Below are 24,730 nucleotides of genomic sequence, written 5' to 3' on the forward strand. Positions count from 1 at the left end.
CTACATGAAAAATGCAAATTACTATTTTGTAGGAAATTTTATTTTTTAGTTTTTCAAACATTTAATTTTAAAGCAAGTTTTTGTTAAATATTATTTATATCCAACTCTATAACTCGCTTATGGTTCGTCCTACAAGAAAAATGCAAATAACTATTTTGTAGGAAATTTTATCAGCTTTAATTTTGAAAGAAAGATAAAAATTGATAGGAATAATAGTTTTCGAGATATAAGCAAAAAACCAAAGTGAAAACTGTTACAGTTACTAAACAAAAATGTAATTCAGTTTTCAATGTTTGAGACGAAGACGAAAATGCAGCATTTAAAAACGACTCTGAATACTTCTGTGACTTTTAAGTCACCTCCTTTTTCTTCTAATAATGTATTGGACCCAATAAATTAAGTGTATTTCAAATCACAAGACATTTTCTGTTAAAGCACTTTTTTTTTAAATATTGATTATTTTCAAACTTACATCTCGCTTGTGGTTAGTATTACATGAAAAATGCAAATAACTATTTTGTAGGAAATTTTATCAGCTTTAGTTTTAGTAAACAGATAAAAATTGATAGGAGTAACTGTTTTCGAGATATAAGCAAGAAACCAAAAAACTGTTACCTTAATAAAGCGCTTGCATATAAGCAAATTTAGTACTATTAGTATTATTATTATTAATGTTATTGTTATTAATATGACGACTAAAAACGACTCTGAAAACTTTGGTGACTTTTATGTCTTCTCCTTTTTCCTATACTAAAGTGTTAGACACAATTAATTTAGTTTAATTTCAGTATTTCAAACATTTTATTTTAAAGCAAGTTTTTGTTAAATATTATTTATATCCAACTCTATAACTCGCTTATGGTTCGTCCTACAAAAAAAATGCCAATAACTATTTTGTAGGAAATTTTATCAGCTTTGATTTTGAAAAAAAGATAAAAATTGATAGGAGTAACTGTTTTCGAGATATAAGCAAAAAACCAATAAGAAAACTGTAACTGTTACTAAACAAAAATGTAATTCAGTTTTCAATGTTTGAGACAAAGACGAAAATGCAGCATTTAAAATCGACTCTGAAGACTTCAGTGACTTTTATGTCACCTCCTTTTTCTTCTAATAAAGTATTGGACCCATTAAATTAAGTGTATTTTAAATCACAAGACATTTTCTGTTAAAACACTTTTTTTTTAAATATTAATTATTTTCAAACTTATATCTCGCTTATGGTTAGTCCTACATGAAAAATGCAAATTACTATTTTGTAGGAAATTTTATCAGCTTAAATTTTAGTAAAAAGATAAAAATTGATAGGAGTAACTGTTTTCGAGATATAAGCAAGAAACCAAAAAACTGTTACCTTAATTAAGCGCTTGCATATAAGCAAATTTAGTACTAAAAACAACTCTGAAGACTTTGGTGATTTTTATGTCTTCTCCTTTTTCCTTACTAAAGTGTTAGACCCAATTAATTTAGTTTAATATCGGTTTTTCAAACATTTTATTTTAAAGCAAATTTTTGTTAAAGATTATTTATATCCAACTCTATAACTCGCTTATGGTTGGTCCTACAAAAAAATGGAAATAACTGTTTTGTAGGAAATTTTATCAGTTTTAATTTTGAAAAAAAGGTAAAAATTGATAGGAGTAACTGTTTTCGAGATATAAGCATGAAAAGTATTATTATTATTAATGTTATTGTTATTAATATGACGATTAAAAACGACTCTGAAGACTTTGGTGACTTTTACGTCTCCTCCTTTTTCCTCTACTAAAGTGTTAGACTCAATTAATTTAGTTTAATTTCGGTTTTTCAAACGTTTTATTTTAAAGCAAATTTTTGTTAAAGATTATTTATATCCAACTCTATAACTCGCTTATGGTTGGTCTTACAAAAGAAATGCAAATAATTATTTTGTAGGAAATTTTATCAGCTTTAATTTTGAAAGAAAGATAAAAATTGATAGGAGTAATTGTTTTCGAGATATAAGCAAAAAACCAAAGTAAAAACTGTTACAGTTACTGAACAAAAATGTAAGTTTTCGAGATATAAGCAAGAAACTGTTACCTTAATTAAGCGCTTGCATATAAGCAAATTTAGTACTATTAGTATTATTATTATTATTAATGTTATTGTTATTGATATGACGACTAAGAACGACTCTCAAGACTTTGGTGACTTTTATGTCACCTCCTTTTTCTTCTAATAAAATATTGGACCCAATAAATTAAGTGTATTTTAAATCACAAGACATTTTCTGTTAAAGCACTTTTTTTTAAATATTAATTATTTTTAAACTTATATCTCGCTTATGGTTAGTCCTACATGAAAAATGCAAATTACTATTTTGTAGGAAATTTTATTTTTTAGTTTTTCAAACATTTAATTTTAAAGCAAGTTTTTGTTAAATATTATTTATATCTAACTCTATAACTCGCTTATGGTTCGTCCTACAAAAAAAATGCAAATAACTATTTTGTAGGAAATTTTATCAGCTTTAATTTTGAAAGAAAGATAAAAATTGATAGGAATAATAGTTTTCGAGATATAAGCAAAAAACCAAAGTGAAAACTGTTACAGTTACTAAACAAAAATGTAATTCAGTTTTCAATGTTTGAGACGAAGACGAAAATGCAGCATTTAAAAACGACTCTGAATACTTCTGTGACTTTTAAGTCACCTCCTTTTTCTTCTAATAATGTATTGGACCCAATAAATTAAGTGTATTTCAAATCACAAGACATTTTCTGTTAAAGCACTTTTTTTTTAAATATTGATTATTTTCAAACTTACATCTCGCTTGTGGTTAGTATTACATGAAAAATGCAAATAACTATTTTGTAGGAAATTTTATCAGCTTTAGTTTTAGTAAACAGATAAAAATTGATAGGAGTAACTGTTTTCGAGATATAATCAAGAAACCAAAAAACTGTTACCTTAATTAAGCGTTTGCATATAAGCAAATTTAGTATTATTAGTATTATTATTATTAATGTTATTGTTATTAATATGACGATTAAAAACGACTCTGAAGACTTTGGTGACTTTTACGTCTCCTCCTTTTTCCTCTACTAAAGTGTTAGACTCAATTAATTTAGTTTAATTTCGGTTTTTCAAACGTTTTATTTTAAAGCAAATTTTTGTTAAAGATTATTTATATCCAACTCTATAACTCGCTTATGGTTGGTCTTACAAAAGAAATGCAAATAATTATTTTGTAGGAAATTTTATCAGCTTTAATTTTGAAAGAAAGATAAAAATTGATAGGAGTAATTGTTTTCGAGATATAAGCAAAAAACCAAAGTAAAAACTGTTACAGTTACTGAACAAAAATGTAAGTTTTCGAGATATAAGCAAGAAACTGTTACCTTAATTAAGCGCTTGCATATAAGCAAATTTAGTACTATTAGTATTATTATTATTATTAATGTTATTGTTATTGATATGACGACTAAGAACGACTCTCAAGACTTTGGTGACTTTTATGTCACCTCCTTTTTCTTCTAATAAAATATTGGACCCAATAAATTAAGTGTATTTTAAATCACAAGACATTTTCTGTTAAAGCACTTTTTTTTAAATATTAATTATTTTTAAACTTATATCTCGCTTATGGTTAGTCCTACATGAAAAATGCAAATTACTATTTTGTAGGAAATTTTATTTTTTAGTTTTTCAAACATTTAATTTTAAAGCAAGTTTTTGTTAAATATTATTTATATCCAACTCTATAACTCGCTTATGGTTCGTCCTACAAGAAAAATGCAAATAACTATTTTGTAGGAAATTTTATCAGCTTTAATTTTGAAAGAAAGATAAAAATTGATAGGAATAATAGTTTTGGAGATATAATCAAAAAACCAAAGTGAAAACTGTTACAGTTACTAAACAAAAATGTAATTCAGTTTTCAATGTTTGAGACGAAGACGAAAATGCAGCATTTAAAAACGACTCTGAATACTTCTGTGACTTTTAAGTCACCTCCTTTTTCTTCTAATAATGTAGTGGACCCAATAAATTAAATGTATTTCAAATCACAAGACATTTTCTGTTAAAGCACTTTTTTTTTAAATATTGATTATTTTCAAACTTACATCTCGCTTGTGGTTAGTATTACATGAAAAATGCAAATAACTATTTTGTAGGAAATTTTATCAGCTTTAGTTTTAGTAAACAGATAAAAATTGATAGGAGTAACTGTTTTCGAGATATAAGCAAGAAACCAAAAAACTGTTACCTTAATAAAGCGCTTGCATATAAGCAAATTTAGTACTATTAGTATTATTATTATTAATGTTATTGTTATTAATATGACGACTAAAAACGACTCTGAAAACTTTGGTGACTTTTATGTCTTCTCCTTTTTCCTATACTAAAGTGTTAGACACAATTAATTTAGTTTAATTTCAGTATTTCAAACATTTTATTTTAAAGCAAATTTTTGTTAAATATTATTTATATCTATCTCTATAACTCGCTTATGCTTGGTCCTACAAGAAAAATACAAATAACTATTTTGTAGAAAATTTTATCAGCTTTAATTTTAGTAAAAAGATAAAAATTGATAGGAGTAACTGTTTTCGAGATATAAGCAAGAAACCAAAACACTGTTACCTTAATAAAGCGCTTGCATATAAGCAAATTTAGTACTATTAGTATTATTATTATTAATGTTATTGTTATTAATATGACGACTAAAAACGACTCTCAAGACTTTGGTGACTTTTATGTCTTCTCCTTTTTCCTCAAATAAAGTGTTAGTTTTAATTAATTTAGTTTAATTTCGGTTTTTCAAACATTTTATTTTAAAGCAAATTTTTGTTAAAGATTATTTATATCCAACTCTATAACTCGCTTATGGTTGGTCTTACAAAAGAAATGCAAATAACTATTTTGTAGGAAATTTTATCAGCTTTAATTTTGAAAGAAAGATAAAAATTGATAGGAGTAATTGTTTTCGAGATATAAGCAAAAAACCAAAGTAAAAACTGTTACAGTTACTGAACAAAAATGTAAGTTTTCGAGATATAAGCAAAAAACTGTTACCTTAATTAAGCGCTTGCATATAAGCAAATTTAGTACTATTAGTATTATTATTATTATTAATGTTATTGTTATTGATATGACGACTAAGAACGACTCTCAAGACTTTGGTGACTTTTATGTCACCTCCTTTTTCTTCTAATAAAGTATTGGGCCCAATAAATTAAGTGTATTTTAAATCACAAGACATTTTCTGTTAAAGCACTTTTTTTTTAAATATTAATTATTTTAAAACTTATATCTCGCTTATGGTTAGTCCTACATGAAAAATGCAAATTACTATTTTGTAGGAAATTTTATTTTTTAGTTTTTCAAACATTTAATTTTAAAGCAAGTTTTTGTTAAATATTATTTATATCCAACTCTATAACTCGCTTATGGTTCGTCCGACAAGAAAAATGCAAATAACTATTTTGTAGGAAATTTTATCAGCTTTAATTTTGAAAAAAAGATAAAAATTGATAGGAATAATAGTTTTCGAGATATAAGCAAAAAACCAAAGTGAAAACTGTTACAGTTACTAAACAAAAATGTAATTCAGTTTTCAATGTTTGAGACGAAGACAAAAATGCAGCATTTAAAAACGACTCTGAATACTTCTGTGATTTTTAAGTCACCTCCTTTTTCTTCTAATAATGTATTGGACCCAATAAATTAAGTGTATTTCAAATCACAAGACATTTTCTGTTAAAGCACTTTTTTTTTAAATATTGATTATTTTCAAACTTACATCTCGCTTGTAGTTAGTCTTACATGAAAAATGCAAATAACTATTTTGTAGGAAATTTTATCAGCTTTAATTTTAGTAAACAGATAAAAATTGATAGGAGTAACTGTTTTCGAGATATAAGCAAGAAACCAAAAAACTGTTACCTTAATAAAGCGCTTGCATATAAGCAAATTTAGTACTATTAGTATTATTATTATTAATGTTATTGTTATTAATATGACGACTAAAAACGACTCTGAAGACTATGGTGACTTTTATGTCTTCTCCTTTTTCCTATACTAAAGTGTTAGACACAATTAATTTAGTTTAATTTCAGTATTTCAAACATTTTATTTTAAAGCAAATTTTTGTTAAATATTATTTATATCTATCTCTATAACTCGCTTATGCTTGGTCCTACAAGAAAAATACAAATAACTATTTTGTAGGAAATTTTATCAGCTTTAATTTTAGTAAAAAGATAAAAATTGATAGGAGTAACTGTTTTCGAGATATAAGCAAGAAACCAAAAAACTGTTACCTTAATAAAGCGCTTGCATATAAGCAAATTTAGTACTATTAGTATTATTATTATTAATGTTATTGTTATTAATATGACGACTAAAAACGACTCTCAAGACTTTGGTGACTTTTATGTCTTCTCCTTTTTCCTCAACTAAAGTGTTAGTTTTAATTAATTTAGTTTAATTTCGGTTTTTCAAACATTTTATTTTAAAGCAAATTTTTGTTAAAGATTATTTATATCCAACTCTATAACTCGCTTATGGTTAGTCCTACAAAAAAAATGCCAATAACTATTTTGTAGGAAATTTTATCAGCTTTGATTTTGAAAAAAAGATAAAAATTGATAGGAGTAACTGTTTTCGAGATATAAGCAAAAAACCAATAAGAAAACTGTAACTGTTACTAAACAAAAATGTAATTCAGTTTTCAATGTTTGAGACAAAGACGAAAATGCAGCATTTAAAATCGACTCTGAAGACTTCAGTGACTTTTATGTCACCTCCTTTTTCTTCTAATAAAGTATTGGACCCATTAAATTAAGTGTATTTTAAATCACAAGACATTTTCTGTTAAAACACTTTTTTTTTAAATATTAATTATTTTCAAACTTATATCTCGCTTATGGTTAGTCCTACATGAAAAATGCAAATTACTATTTTGTAGGAAATTTTATCAGCTTTAATTTTAGTAAAAAGATAAAAATTGATAGGAGTAACTGTTTTCGAGATATAAGCAAGAAACCAAAAAACTGTTACCTTAATTAAGCGCTTGCATATAAGCAAATTTAGTACTAAAAACAACTCTGAAGACTTTGGTGATTTTTATGTCTTCTCCTTTTTCCTTACTAAAGTGTTAGACCCAATTAATTTAGTTTAATATCGGTTTTTCAAACATTTTATTTTAAAGCAAATTTTTGTTAAAGATTATTTATATCCAACTCTATAACTCGCTTATGGTTGGTCCTACAAAAAAATGGAAATAACTGTTTTGTAGGAAATTTTATCAGTTTTAATTTTGATAAAAAGGTAAAAATTGATAGGAGTAACTGTTTTCGAGATATAAGCAAGAAACCAAAAAACTGTTACCTTAATAAAGCGCTTGCATATAAGCAAATTTAGTACTATTAGTATTATTATTATTAATGTTATTGTTATTAATATGACGACTAAAGACGACTCTGAAACATTTAGTGACTTTTATGTCACCTCCTTTTTCTTCTAATAAAGTATTGGGCCCAATAAATTAAGTGTATTTTAAATCACAAGACATTTTCTGTTAAAGCACTTTTTTTTTTAAATATTAATTATTTTAAAACTTATATCTCGCTTATGGTTAGTCCTACATAAAAAATGCAAATTACTATTTTGTAGGAAATTTTATTTTTTAGTTTTTCAAACATTTAATTTTAAAGCAAGTTTTTGTTAAATATTATTTATATCCAACTCTATAACTCGCTTATGGTTCGTCCGACAAGAAAAATGCAAATAACTATTTTGTAGGAAATTTTATCAGCTTTAATTTTGAAAAAAAGATAAAAATTGATAGGAATAATAGTTTTCGAGATATAAGCAAAAAACCAAAGTGAAAACTGTTACAGTTACTAAACAAAAATGTAATTCAGTTTTCAATGTTTGAGACGAAGACAAAAATGCAGCATTTAAAAACGACTCTGAATACTTCTGTGATTTTTAAGTCACCTCCTTTTTCTTCTAATAATGTATTGGACCCAATAAATTAAGTGTATTTCAAATCACAAGACATTTTCTGTTAAAACACTTTTTTTTTAAATATTGATTATTTTCAAACTTACATCTCGCTTGTAGTTAGTCTTACATGAAAAATGCAAATAACTATTTTGTAGGAAATTTTATCAGCTTTAATTTTAGTAAACAGGTAAAAATTGATAGGAGTAACTGTTTTCGAGATATAAGCAAGAAACCAAAAAACTGTTACCTTAATAAAGCGCTTGCATATAAGCAAATTTAGTACTATTAGTATTATTATTATTAATGTTATTGTTATTAATATGACCACTAAAAACGACTCTGAAGACTATGGTGACTTTTATGTCTTCTCCTTTTTCCTATACTAAAGTGTTAGACACAATTAATTTAGTTTAATTTCAGTATTTCAAACATTTTATTTTAAAGCAAATTTTTGTTAAATATTATTTATATCTATCTCTATAACTCGCTTATGCTTGGTCCTACAAGAAAAATACAAATAACTATTTTGTAGGAAATTTTATCAGCTTTAATTTTAGTAAAAAGATAAAAATTGATAGGAGTAACTGTTTTCGAGATATAAGCAAGAAACCAAAAAACTGTTACCTTAATAAAGCGCTTGCATATAAGCAAATTTAGTACTATTAGTATTATTATTATTAATGTTATTGTTATTAATATGACGACTAAAAACGACTCTCAAGACTTTGGTGACTTTTATGTCTTCTCCTTTTTCCTCAACTAAAGTGTTAGTTTTAATTAATTTAGTTTAATTTCGGTTTTTCAAACATTTTATTTTAAAGCAAATTTTTGTTAAAGATTATTTATATCCAACTCTATAACTCGCTTATGGTTAGTCCTACAAAAAAAATGCCAATAACTATTTTGTAGGAAATTTTATCAGCTTTGATTTTGAAAAAAAGATAAAAATTGATAGGAGTAACTGTTTTCGAGATATAAGCAAAAAACCAATAAGAAAACTGTAACTGTTACTAAACAAAAATGTAATTCAGTTTTCAATGTTTGAGACAAAGACGAAAATGCAGTATTTAAAATCGACTCTGAAGACTTCAGTGACTTTTATGTCACCTCCTTTTTCTTCTAATAAAGTATTGGACCCATTAAATTAAGTGTATTTTAAATCACAAGACATTTTCTGTTAAAACACTTTTTTTTTAAATATTAATTATTTTCAAACTTATATCTCGCTTATGGTTAGTCCTACATGAAAAATGCAAATTACTATTTTGTAGGAAATTTTATCAGCTTTAATTTTTGTAAAAAGATAAAAATTGATAGGAGTAACTGTTTTCGAGATATAAGCAAGAAACCAAAAAACTGTTACCTTAATTAAGCGCTTGCATATAAGCAAATTTAGTACTAAAAACAACTCTGAAGACTTTGGTGATTTTTATGTCTTCTCCTTTTTCCTTACTAAAGTGTTAGACCCAATTAATTTAGTTTAATATCGGTTTTTCAAACATTTTATTTTAAAGCAAATTTTTGTTAAAGATTATTTATATCCAACTCTATAACTCGCTTATGGTTGGTCCTACAAAAAAATGGAAATAACTGTTTTGTAGGAAATTTTATCAGTTTTAATTTTGATAAAAAGGTAAAAATTGATAGGAGTAACTGTTTTCGAGATATAAGCAAGAAACCAAAAAACTGTTACCTTAATAAAGCGCTTGCATATAAGCAAATTTAGTACTATTAGTATTATTATTATTAATGTTATTGTTATTAATATGACGACTAAAGACGACTCTGAAACATTTAGTGACTTTTATGTCTTCTCCTTTTTCCTATACTAAAGTATTATACCCAATTAATTTAGTTTAATTTCGGTTTTTCAAACATTTTATTTTTAAGCAAATTTTTGTTAAAGATTATTTATATCCAACTCTATAACTCGCTTATGGTTGGTCTTACAAAAGAAATACAAATAACTATTTTGTAGAAAATTTTATCAGCTTTAATTTTGAAAGAAAGATAAAAATTGATAGGAGTAATTGTTTTCGAGATATAAGCAAAAAACCAAAGTGAAAACTGTTACAGTTACTGAACAAAAATGTAATTCAGTTTTCAATGTTTGAGACGAAGACGAAAATGCAGCATTTAAAAACGACTCTGAAGACTTCAGTGACTTTTATGTCACCTCCTTTTTCTTCTAATAGAGTATTGGTCCCAATAAATTAAGTGTATTTTAAATCACAAGACATTTTCTCTTAAAGCACATTTTTTTTAAATATTAATTATTTTCAAACTTCTATCTCGCTTATGGTTAGTTCTACATGAAAAATGCAAATAACTATTTTGTAGGAAATTTTATCAGCTTTAATTTTAGTAAAAAGATAAAAATTGATAGGAGTAACTGTTTTCGAGATATAATCAAGAAACTAAAAAAAACTGTTACCTCAATTAAGCGTTTGCATATAAGCAAATTTAGTATTATTAGTATTATTATTATTAATGTTATTGTTATTAATATGACGATTAAAAACGACTCTGAAGACTTTGGTGACTTTTACGTCTCCTCCTTTTTCCTCTACTAAAGTGTTAGACCCAATTAATTTAGTTTAATTTCGGTTTTTCAAACATTTTATTTTAAAGCAAATTTTTGTTAAAGATTATTTATATCCAACTCTATAACTCGCTTATGGTTGGTCCTACAAAAAAAATGATAAAAACTATTTTGTAGGAAATTTTATCAGCTTTAATTTTGAAGGAAAGATAAAAATTTATAGGAGTAACTGTTTTCGAGATATAAGCAAAAAACCAAAGTGAAAACTGTAACAGTTACTAAACAAAAATGTAATTCAGTTTTCAATGTTTGAGACGAAGACGAAAATGCAGCATTTAAAAACGACTCTGAAGACTTCAGTGACTTTTAAGTCACTTCCTTTTTTTTCTAATAAAGTATTGGACCCAATAAATTAAGTGTATTTTAAATCACAAGACATTTTCTGTTAAAGCACTTTTTTTTGTAAATATTGATTATTTTCAAACTTATATCTCGCTTATGGTTAGTCCTACATGAAAAATGCAAATAACTATTTTGTAGGAAATTTTATCAGCTTTAATTTTAGTAAAAAAATAAAAATTGATAAGAGTAACTGTTTTCGAGATATAAGCAAGAAACTGTTACCTTTATTAAGCACTTGCATATAAGCAAATTTAGTAATATTAGTATTATTATTATTAATGTTATTGTTATTAATTTGACGACTAAAAACTTGAGACGAAAATGCAGCATTTAAAAACGACTCTGAAGACTTCAGTGACTTTTATGTCACCTTTTTTTCTTCTAATAAAGTATTGGACCCAATAAATTAAGTGTATTTTAAATCACAAGACATTCTCTGTTAAAACACTTTTTTTCAATTATTAATTATTTAACTTATATCTCGCTTATGGTTAGTTCTACATGAAAAATGCAAATAACTATTTTGTAGGAAATTTTATCACCTTTAATTTTGGTGAAAAAGTAAAAATTGATTGGAGTAACTGTTTTCGAGATATAAGCAAAAAACAAAAAAACTGTTACCTTAATTAATAATTAATATGCGCTTGCATATAAGCAAATTTAGTACTACTAGTATTGCTATTATAAATGTTATTGTTATTATTATGACGACTAAAGACAACTCTAAGACTTGTGACTTTTATGTCTCCTCGTTTTTCCTCTACTAAAGTGTTAGACTCAATTAATTTAGTTTAATTTCAGTTTTTCAAACATTTTATTTTAAAGCTAATTTTTGTTAAATATTAAAAACTATAAAATGGCTTAGATTGCCTAAAAACACAGATCACACATGATCTTTTGCATAGAAATGAGAAAACGCTCATGTAACACAAAATAAGCTCCATTTTTCCTTATTAAAAATATTATTATTATTATTACTTTTGTAACTATTACTATTATTATTATTATTATTATTATTATTATTATTATTATTATTATTATTATTATTAACTTTTGTATAGTAAATGTTTTTATACCAGTTTTAAAATGAGTTATTAATTTTAGACAATTTCTTGCCTAAAAACACAAATCACAGATGATTTCTTGCATAGAAATGAGAAAACACTCATATAACACACAAAATAAGCTTCATTTTTGCTTAGAAAACTAAGCTTACTTTTATTACTATTATTATTATTTTTATTAATATTATTGTTATTATTATTATTATTATTATTATTATTATTATTATTGTTATTATTATTATTATTATTATTATTATTATTATTGTTATTATTATTATTATTATTATTATTATTATTATTATAATTATTATTATTAAAAACCGATTATTACTTTTGTATAGTATTGTTTTTATATCAGTTTTAAAACGAGTGATTAGTTTTAGCCAATTTCTTGCCTAAAAACTATAAAATGGCTTAGATTGTCTAAAAACACAGATCACACATTATCTTTTGCATAGAAATGAGAAAACGCTCATATAACACAAAATAAACTTCATTTTTGCTTACAAAACCTAGCTTACTTTTATTACTACTATTATTATTATTTTTATTATTATTATTATTATTTCTATTATTTTTATTATTACTATTATTATTATTATTATTATTATTATTAACCGATTATAACTTTTGTATAGTAAATGTTTTTATACCAGTTTTAAAATGAGTTATTAATTTTAGACAATTTCTTGCCTAAAAACACAAATCTCAGATGATCTCTTGCATAGAAATGAGAAAACGCTCATATAACACACAAAATAAGCTTCATTTTTGCTTAGAAAACTAAGCTTACTTTTATTACTATTATTATTATTATTATTATTATTATTATTATTACTATTATTATTATTATTTATAATATTATTATTATTATTATTATTATTATTATTATTATTATTATTATTATTAACTTTTGTATAGTAAATGTTTTTATACCAGTTTTAAAATGAGTTATTAATTTTAGACAATTTCTTGCCTAAAAACACATCACAGATGATTTCTTGCATAGAAATGAGAAAACGCTCATATAACACACAAAATAAGCTTCATTTTTGCTTAGAAAACTAAGCTTACTTTTATTACTATTATTATTTTTATTATTATTATTATTATTATTATTATTATTATTATTATTGTTATTGTTATTATTATTATTATTATTAATAAAAACTTATATTAAACATACAGAAAACGTCGTATTCTGACACATAAAAACGAATTACGTTATAGACTTGACGAGAACGGCGTATCTCGGACTCTTATAGGACTTATAGGGTCAAAAAGTATCAGTTTGGATTAAAACAAATTATTTTTGTTGACTCTCAGTCTGAATTGTTCATCAGTTCAAACAAAAACGGCTTATTTTAGACGATCTTTTGCTTTGAACAAGAAACTTACATCGAACAGACTAAAAACGTATTAATCTGGCATAAAAGAGCAATTTATGTATCACTTTAGATAAAGGCAGCTAATCCTATTCGTTTCATTGCTTAAAATAGACAAAATTGTTAATAAATCTAACAAAAACGCTGTATTCTAGCACAAAATACTAATTACATTATAGTTTCGACGAGAATAGCTTATTTGAAATGATTCTATGCTTCCAAGCGAGTAAATTTTTATTAAACAGATGCCAAACATCATGTTTTGTCCTATGAAGACATTTTATATTGCAGTTTGTATTAAAACAAAATATTTTCGTTGATTCTTTGTTAGAAGCAGCAAACCTAACATTAAAGAATCTGAAAACTTTGTATTCGGACACAAACCACCGAATTTTGTATCAGTTTAGACAAAAACGGTTGATTTTCGACAATATTTTGCTTTCAACAAGAAAACTTATATCAAACTGACTAAAAACGTCTTATTTTAGCACAAAACAAAAGATTTGCGTTATAGTCTTAAAGCTGATTCATGCCACAGTTTGGATAAAAACCAAATATTTTTGTTAATTCATTGTTACAAACAAGAAACCTTACATCAAAGAAACTGAAAACCCCTTATTCAGGCACAGAAATTCGAATTACGTTTCAGTCTGGACAAAAACTGCTTATTTTAGACGATCCTTTGTTTTGAACACGAAAACTTACATTAAAAAGATTAAAAACGTCTTATTCTGGTTGAAAACTGCAAATTATATATTACTCTAGATAAAAGCAATTTATCCTGATTACTCCTTTGCTTAGAATAGAGCAAACTTGTATAAAACTTAATGAAAACTTTAAATTTCGTCTCAAAGAAATAATTTACATTATAGTTTTGACCAGCACTGTTTATTTCAAACGAATTTATGATTCGATACTAATGAACTTTTATGGGGCAGATGCAAAACCACATATTACCATATAAAACGTTGTTTTAAAGCAAAGTATTACCTTTTGCAAAGAAATTTTACGTCAAAGAAACTGAAAACTTCGTATCCATGCATAAATATCGAATTACGTATCAGTTTAGGCAAATACAGCTTATTTTAAACGATTCCTTGCTATAAACAAGAAAAATTTTATCAAGCATATTGAAAACGTCTTATTCTCGAAAATAAGAGCAAATTATGTATCAGTTTTAACAAAAGCGGATTACTCTGTTTGATTCTATGCTTAGAGTAGAGTAAACTACTATAAAACGTAATGAAAACTCTATATTCGAGCTCAAAAGAACAAATTACGTTATAGTTTTGGCAAAAAAAAATATTTCGGACGATTTCATACTTTGAAGTAAGCAAACTTTAATTGAACAAGTGCAAAAGCTAATACTTTGCTTTAAAATAACGATTTATGTGGTAATATGGTATTTTGCATCTGTCCTATAAAAGTTTACTCGTTTCGCTCCATTGAATCATTCGAAATAAATTATTTTGACACAACAACAACGAAAATAATTTGTTTTTGTTTAAACTGTATCATAAGTCGCTTTTATAAAACGAATTAAGACGTTTGGCATTTGTTTAGTGAAAGTTTTCTTGTTTGGGGGCATAAAATCGTTTGAAATTAACAGTTCTGGTCAAAACTATAACGTAAATTATTTCTTTGAGACGAAATTTAAAGTTTTCATTAAGTTTTATACAAGTTTGCTATATTCTAAGCAAAGGAGTAATCAGGATAAACTGCTTTTATCCAAAGTAATACATAATTTGCAGTTTTGAGCCAGAATAAGACGTTTTTAATCTTTTTAATGTAAGTTTTCGTGTTCAAAAGAAAGAGTCGTCTAAAATAAGCAATTTGTGTCTAGACTGAAACGTAATTTGATTTTCTGGGCCTGAATAAGAGGTTTTCAGTTTCTTTGATGTAAGGTTTCTTGTTTGTAACAATGAATAAACGAAAATCATTGGTTTTAATCCAAACTGTGACATAAATCGTTTTTTAAAGGCGAAATCAGACGTTTTGCCTCTGTTCAGTGAAAGTATACTGGTTTCAAACCATAGAATCGTTTGAAATTAACAGTTCTCGTCAAGACTATAACGCAAATCTTTAAAGTAATACAAAGAAATAATTTACGTTATAGTTTTAATTTCAAACGATTTTATGCCCCCAAACGAGAAAACTTTCACTAAACAGATGCCAAACGTCTTAGTTCGTTTTATAAAAGCGACTTATGTTACAGTTTAAACAAAAACAAATTATTTTCGTTGTTGTTGTGTCAAAATAATTTATTTCGAATGATTCAATGGAGCAAAACGAGTAAACTTTTATAGGACAGATGCAAAATACCATATTACCACATAAATCGTTATTTTAAAGCAAAGCTTTTGCACTTGTTCAATTAAAGTTTGCTTACTTCGAAGTATGTAATCGTCCGAAATATTTTTTTTGCCAAAACTATAACGTAATTTGTTCTTTTGAGCTTGAATATAGAGTTTTCATTACGTTTTATAGTAGTTTACTCTACTCTAAGCATAGAATCAAACAGAGTAATCCGCTTTTGTTAAAACTGATACATAATTTGCTCTTATTTTCGAGAATAAGACGTTTTCAATATGCTTGATAAAATTTTTCTTGTTTATAGCAAGGAATCGTTTAAAATAAGCTGTATTTGCTTAAACTGATACGTAATTCGATATTTATGCATGGATACGAAGTTTTCAGTTTCTTTGACGTGAAATTTCTTGTTGCAAAAGGTAATACTTTGCTTTAAAACAACGCTTTATATGGTAATATGTGGTTTTGCATCTGCCCCATAAAAGTTCATTAGTTTCGAATCATAAATTCGTTTGAAATAAACAGTGCTGGTCAAAACTATAACGTAAATTATTTCTTTGAGACGAAATTTAAAGTTTTCATTAAGTTTTATACAAGTTTACTCTATTCTAAGTAAAGGAGTAATCAGGATAAATTGCTTTTATCTAAAGATATATATAATTTGCAGTTTTCAGCCAGAATAAGACGTTTTTAATCTTTTTAATGTAAGTTTTCGTGTTCAAGACAAAAGATCGTCTAAAATAAGCAGTTTTTGTCTAGACTGAAACGTAATTCGAATTTCTGTGCCTGAATAAGGGGTTTTCAGTTTCTTTGATGTAAGGTTTCTTGTTTGTAACAATAAATTAACAAAAATATTTGGTTTTTATCCAAACTGTGGCATGAATCAGCTTTAAGACTATAACGCAAATCTTTTGTTTTGTGCTAAAATAAGACGTTTTTAGTCAGTTTGATATAAGTTTTCTTGTTCAAAGCAAAATATTGTCGAAAATCAACCGTTTTTGTCTAAACTGATACAAAATTCGGTGGTTTGTGTCCGAATACAAAGTTTTCAGATTCTTTAATGTTAGGTTTGCTGCTTCTAACAAAGAATCAACGAAAATATTTTGTTTTAATACAAACTGCAATATAAAATGTCTTCATAGGACAAAACATGATGTTTGGCATCTGTTTAATAAAAATTTACTCGTTTGGAAGCATAGAATCATTCCAAATAAGCTATTCTCGTCGAAACTATATTGTAATTAGTATTTTGTGCTAGAATACAGCGTTTTTGTTAGATTTATTAACAATTTTGTCTATTTTAAGCAATGAAACGAATAGGATTAGCTGCCTTTATCTAAAGTGATACATAAATTGCTCTTTTATGCCAGATTAATACGTTTTTAGTCTGTTCGATGTAAGTTTTCTTGTTCAAAGCAAAAGATCGTCTAAAATAAGCCGTTTTTGTTTGAACTGATGAACAATTCAGACTGAGAGTTAACAAAAATAATTTATTTTAATCCAAACTGATACTTTTTGACCCTATAAGAGTCCGAGATACGCCGTTCTCGTCAAGTCTATAACGTAATTCGTTTTTTTGTGTCAGAATACGACGTTTTCTGTCTGTTTAATATAAGTTTTTAATAATAATAATAATAATAATAATAATAATAATAATAACAATAATAATAATAATAATAATAATAATAATAATAATAATAATAATAATAATAATAATAATAATAATAATAATAATAATAATAATAATAATAATAATAATAATAATAATAGTAATAAAAGTAAGCTTAGTTTTCTAAGCAAAAATGAAGCTTATTTTGTGTGTTATATGAGTGTTTTCTCATTTCTATGCAAGAAATCATCTGTGATCTGTGTTTTTAGGCAAGAAATTGTCTAAAATTAATAACTCATTTTAAAACTGGTATAAAAACATTTACTATACAAAAGTTAATAATAATAATAATAACAATAGTAATAAATGAAATAATAATAATAATATTAATAATAATAATAATAATAATAATAATAATAATAATAATAATAATAATAATAATAATAATAATAATAATAATAATAATGATAATAATACTTATAATAATGAATTTCTTTCTAAATTAAAGCTTAGTTTTTCTAAGCAAAAATGATGCTTATTTTGTGTTATCTGAGCGTTTTCTCATTTCTATGCAAGAGATCATCTGTGATCTGTGTTTTTAGGCAAGAAATTGTCTAAAACTAATAACTCATTTTAAAACTGGTATAAAAACATTTACTATACAAAAGTTATAATCGGTTTTTAATAATAATAATATTAATAATAATAATAATAATATTAATAATAATAATAATAATAATAATAATAATAATAATAATAATAATAATAATAATAATAATAATAATAGTAGTAATAAAAGTAAGCTTAGTTTTCTAAGCAAAAATGAAGCTTATTTTGTGTTATATGAGCGTTTTCTCATTTCTATGCAAAAGATCATGTGTGATCAGTGTTTTTAGGCAATCTTAGCCATTTTATAGTTTTTAGGCAAGAAATTGGCTAAAATTAATCACTCATTTTAAAACTGGTATACAAACAATACTATACAAAAGTTATAATCGGTTTTTAATAATAATAATAATAATAATAATAATAATAATAATAATAATAATAATAACAATAATAATAATAATAATAATAATAATAATAATAATAACAATAATAATAATAAAAATAATAATAATAGTAATGAAAGTAAGCTTAGTTTTCTAAGCAAAAATGAAGCTTATTTTGTGTGTTATATGAGTGTTTTCTCATTTGTATGCAAGAAATCATCTGTGATCTGTGTTTTTAGGCAAGAAATTGTCTAAAATTAATAACTCATTTTAAAACTGGTATAAAAACATTTACTATACAAAAGTTAATAATAATAATAATAACAATAATAATAATAACAATATAAATAATAATAATAATAATAGTAGTAGTAACAAAAGTAATAATAATAATAATACTTTTAATAAGGAAAAATGGAGCTTATTTTGTGTGTTACATGAGCGTTTTCTCATTTCTATGCAAAAGATCATGTGTGATGTGTGTTTTTAGGCAATCTAAGCCATTTTATAGTTTTTAATATTTAACAAAAATTTGCTTTAAAATAAAATGTTTAAAAAACTGAAATTAAACTAAATTAATTGGACAAAACATGATGTTTGGCATCTGTTTAATAAAAATTTACTCGTTTGGAAGCATAGAATCATTCCAAATAAGCTATTCTCGTCGAAACTATATTGTAATTAGTATTTTGTGCTAGAATACAGCGTTTTTGTTAAATTTATTAACAATTTTGTCTATTTTAAGCAATGAAACGAATAGGATTAGCTGCCTTTATCTAAAGTGATACATAAATTGCTCTTTTATGCCAGATTAATACGTTTTTAGTCTGTTCGATGTAAGTTTTCTTGTTCAAAGCAAAAGATCGTCTAAAATAAGCCGTTTTTGTTTAAACTGATGAACAATTCAGACTGAGAGTTAACAAAAATAATTTATTTTAATCCAAACTGATACTTTTTGACCCTATAAGAGTCCTATAAGAGTCCGAGATACTCCGTTCTCGTCAAGTCTATAACGTAATTCGTTTTTTTGTGTCAGAATACGACGTTTTCTGTCTGTTTAATATAAGTTTTTAATAATAATAATAATAATAATAATAACAGTAATAATAATAATAATAATAATAATAATAATAATAATAATAATAATAATAATAATAATAATAATAATAATAATAATAATAATAATAACAATAATAATAATAAAAATAATAATAATAGTAATAAAATTATGCAAGAAATCATCTGTGATCTGTGTTTTTAGGCAAGAAATTGTCTAAAATTAATAACTCATTTTAAAACTGGTATAAAAACATTTACTATACAAAAGTTAATAATAATAATAATAACAATAATAATAATAACAATATAAATAATAATAATAATAATAATAGTAATAGTAACAAAAGTAATAATAATAATAATACTTTTAATAAGGAAAAATGGAGCTTATTTTGTGTGTTACATGAGCGTTTTCTCATTTCTATGCAAAAGATCATGTGTGATGTGTGTTTTTAGGCAATCTAAGCCATTTTATAGTTTTTAATATTTAACAAAAATTTGCTTTAAAATAAAATGTTTGAAAAACTGAAATTAAACTAAATTAATTGTGTCTAACACTTTAGTAGAGGAAAAAGGAGGAGACAAAAGTCACTAAAGTCTTAGAGTTGTCTTTAGTCGTCATATTAATAACAATAACGTTTATAATAACGATACTAGTAGTACTAAATTTGCTTATATGCAAGCGCTTAATTAAGGTAACAGTTTTTTTGTTTTTTGCTTATATCTCGAAAACAGTTACTCCTATCAATTTTTACTTTTTCACCAAAATTAAAGGTGATAAAATTTCCTACAAAATAGTTATTTGCATTTCTCATGTAGGACTAACCATAAGCGAGATATAAGTTTGAAAATAATTAATATTTAAAAAAAAAAGTGCTTTAACAGAAAATGTTTTGTGATTTAAAATACACTTAATTTATTAGGTCCAATACTTTATTAGAAGAAAAAGGAGGTGACATATAAGTCACTGAAGTCTTCAGAGTCGATTTTAAATGTTGCATTTTCGTCTTCGTCTCAAACATTGAAAACTGAATTACATTTTTGTTCAGTAACAGTTACAGTTTTCTTATTGGTTTTTTGCTTATATCTCGAAAACAGTTACTCCTATCAATTTTTATCTTTCTTTTAAAATTAAAGCTGATAAAATTTCTTACAAAATAGTTATTTGCATTTTTCATGTAAGACTAACCATAAGCGAGATATAAGTTTAAAAATTATTAATATTTAAAAAAAAGTGCTTTAACAGAAAATGTCTTGTGATTTAAAATACACTTAATTTATTGGGTCCAATACTTTATTAGAAGAAAAAGGAGGTGACATAAAAGTCGCTGAAGTCTTCAGAGTCGTTTTTAAATGCTGCATTTTCGTCTTCCTCTCAAACATTGAAAACTGAATTACATTTTTGTTCAGTAACTGTAACAGTTTTTACTTTGGTTTTTTGCTTATATCTCGAAAACAATTACTCCTATCAATTTTTATCTTTCTTTCAAAATTAAAGCTGATAAAATTTCCTACAAAATAGTTATTTGCATTTCTTTTGTAAGACCAACCATAAGCGAGTTATAGAGTTGGATATAAATAATCTTTAACAAAAATTTGCTTTAAAATATAATGTTTGAAAAACCGAAATTAAACTAAATTAATTGAGTCTAACACTTTAATATTGAAAAAAGGAGAAAACATAAAAGTCACCAAAGCCTTCAGAGTCGTTTTTAGTCGTCATATTAATAACAATAACATTAATAATAATAATAACGCTGCATTTTCGTCTTCGTCTCAAACATTGAAAACTGAATTACATTTTTGTTCAGTAACAGGTACAGTTTTCTTATTGGTTTTTTCCTTATATCTCGAAAACAGTTACTCCTATCAAATTTTATCTTTCTTTCACAATTAAAGCTAATAAAATTTCCAACAAAATAGTTATTTGCACCTCCTTTTTCTTCTAATTAAGTATTGGACCCAATAAATTAAGTGTATTTTAAATCACAAGACATTTTCTGTTAAAACACATTTTTTTTTTAATTATTAATTATTTTCAAACTTATATCTCGCTTATGGTTTGTTCTACATGAAAAATGCAAATAACTATTTTGCAGGAAATTTTATCATCTTTAATTTTGGTGAAAAGTTAAAAATTGATAGGAGTAACTGTTTTCGAGATATAAGCAAGAAACCAAAAAACTATTACCTTAATGCAGCGTTTGCATATAAGCAAATTTAGTACTATTAGTTTATTAATGTTATTGTTATTAATATGACGACTAAAGACGATTCTGAAACCTTTAAAGACTTTTATGTCTTCTCCTTTTTCCTCCACTAAAGTGTTAGACACAATTAATTTAGTTTAATTTCAGTTTTTCAAACATTTTATTTTAAAGCAAATTTTTGTTAGAAATTATTTATATTCATCTCTATAACTCGCTTATGCTTGGTCCTACAAGAAAAATGCAAATAATTACTTTGTTGGAAATTTTATCAGCTTTAATTTTGAAAGAAAGATAAAATTTGATAGGTGTAACTGTTTTCGAGATATAAGCTAGAAACCAAATAACTGTTACATTAATTAAGCGCTTGCATATAAGCAAATTTAGTACTATTAGTATTATTATTATTAATGTTATTGTTATTAATATGACGACTAAAAACGACTCTGAAGACTTTAGTGACCTTTATGTCTTCTCCTTTTTCCTCTACTAAAGTGTTAGACACAATTAATTTGGTTTAATTTTAGTTTTTCAAACATTTTATTTTAAAGAAAATTTTTGTTAAAGATTATTTATATCCAACTCTATAACTCGCTTATGGTTGGTCCTACAAAAAAATGCAAATAACTATTTTGTAGGAAATGTTATCAGCTTTAATTTTGAAAAAAAGATAAAAATTGATAGAAGTAACTGTTTTCGAGATATAAGCAAGAAACCAATAAGAAAACTGTAACTGTTACTGAACAAAAATATAATTCAGTTTTCAATGTTTGAGACGAAGACGAAAATGCAGTATTATTATTATTATTAATGTTATTGTTATTAATATGACGACTAAAAACGACTCTGAAGTCTTTGGTGACTTTTATGTCTTCTCCTTTTTCCTATACTAAAGTGTTAGACTCAATTAATTTAGTTTAATTTCGGTTTTTCAAACATTATATTTTAAAGCAAATTTTTGTTAAAGATTATTTATATCCAACTCTATAACTCGCTTATGGTTGGTCTTACAAAAAAAATGCAAATAACTATTTTGTAGGAAATTTTATCAGCTTTAATTTTGAAAAAAAGATACAAATTGATAGGAGTAATTGTTTTCGAGATATAAGCAAAAAACCAAAGTAAAAACTGTTACAGTTACTGAACAAAAATGTAAGTTCTCGAGATATAAGCAAGAAACTGTTACCTTAATTAAGCGCTTGCATATAAGCAAATTTAGTACTATTAGTATTATTATTATTAATGTTATTGTTATTGATATGACGACTAAGAACGACTCTCAAGACTTTGGTGACTTTTATGTCACCTCCTTTTTCTTCTAATAAAGTATTGGACCCAATAAATTAAGTGTATTTTAAATCACAAGACATTTTCTGTAAAACACTTTTTTTTTAAATATTAATTATTTTTAAACTTATATCTCGCTTATGGTTAGTCCTACATGAAAAATGCAAATTACTATTTTGTAGGAAATTTTATTTTTTAGTTTTTCAAACATTTTATTTTAAAGCAAGTTTTTGTTAAATATTATTTATATCCAACTCTATAACTCGCTTATGGTTGATCCTACAAGAAAAATGCAAATAACTATTTTGTAGGAAATTTTATCAGCTTTAATTTTAAAAAAAAGATAAAAATTAATAGGAGTAACTGTTTTCGAGATATAAGCAAAAAACCAATAAGAAAACTGTAACTGTTACTGAACAAAAATGTAATTCAGTTTTCAATGTTTGAGACGAAGACGAAAATGCAGCATTTAAAAACGACTCTGAAGACTTCTGTGACTTTTAAGTCACCTCCTTTTTCTTCTAATAATGTATTGGACCCAATAAATTAAGTGTATTTTAAATCACATGACATTTTCTGTTAAAGCACTTTTTTTTAAATATTGATTATTTTCAAACTTATATCTCGCTTATGGTTAGTCCTACATGAAAAATGCAAATAACTATTTTGTAGGAAATTTTATCAGCTTTAATTTTAGTAAACAGATAAAAATTGATAGGAGTAACTGTTTTCGAGATATAAGCAAGAAACCAAAAAACTGTTACCTTAATAAAGCGCTTGCATATAAGCAAATTTAGTACTATTAGTATTATTATTATTAATGTTATTGTTATTAATATGACGACTAAAAACGACTCTGAAGACTTTGGTGACTTTTATGTCTTTTCCTTTTTCCTATACTAAAGTGTTAGACACAATTAATTTAGTTTAATTTCAGTATTTCAAACATTCTATTTTAAAGCAAATTTTTGTTAAATATTATTTATATCTATCTCTATAACTCGCTTATGCTTGGTCCTAAAAGAAAAATACAAATAACTATTTTGTAGGAAATTTTATCAGCTTTAATTTTAGTAAAAAGATAAAAATTGATAGGAGTAACTGTTTTCGAGATATAAGCAAGAAACCAATAAACTGTTACCTTAATAAAGCGCTTGCATATAAGCAAATTTAGTACTATTAGTATTATTATTATTAATGTTATTGTTATTGATATGACGACTAAGAACGACTCTCAAGACTTTGGTGACTTTTATGTCACCTCCTTTTTCTTCTAATAAAGTATTGGACCCAATAAATTAAGTGTATTTTAAATCACAAGACATTTTCTGTAAAACACTTTTTTTTTAAATATTAATTATTTTTAAACTTATATCTCGCTTATGGTTAGTCCTACATGAAAAATGCAAATTACTATTTTGTAGGAAATTTTATTTTTTAGTTTTTCAAACATTTTATTTTAAAGCAAGTTTTTGTTAAATATTATTTATATCCAACTCTATAACTCGCTTATGGTTGATCCTACAAGAAAAATGCAAATAACTATTTTGTAGGAAATTTTATCAGCTTTAATTTTGAAAAAAAGATAAAAATTAATAGGAGTAACTGTTTTCGAGATATAAGCAAAAAACCAATAAGAAAACTGTAACTGTTACTGAACAAAAATGTAATTCAGTTTTCAATGTTTGAGACGAAGACGAAAATGCAGCATTTAAAAACGACTCTGAAGACTTCTGTGACTTTTAAGTCACCTCCTTTTTCTTCTAATAATGTATTGGACCCAATAAATTAAGTGTATTTTTAATCACATGACATTTTCTGTTAAAGCACTTTTTTTTAAATATTGATTATTTTCAAACTTATATCTCGCTTATGGTTAGTCCTACATGAAAAATG

This window comes from Tribolium castaneum, chromosome 2 (assembly GCF_031307605.1).
Source record: "Tribolium castaneum strain GA2 chromosome 2, icTriCast1.1, whole genome shotgun sequence".
NCBI classification, from domain to species: Eukaryota; Metazoa; Arthropoda; class Insecta; order Coleoptera; family Tenebrionidae; genus Tribolium; species Tribolium castaneum.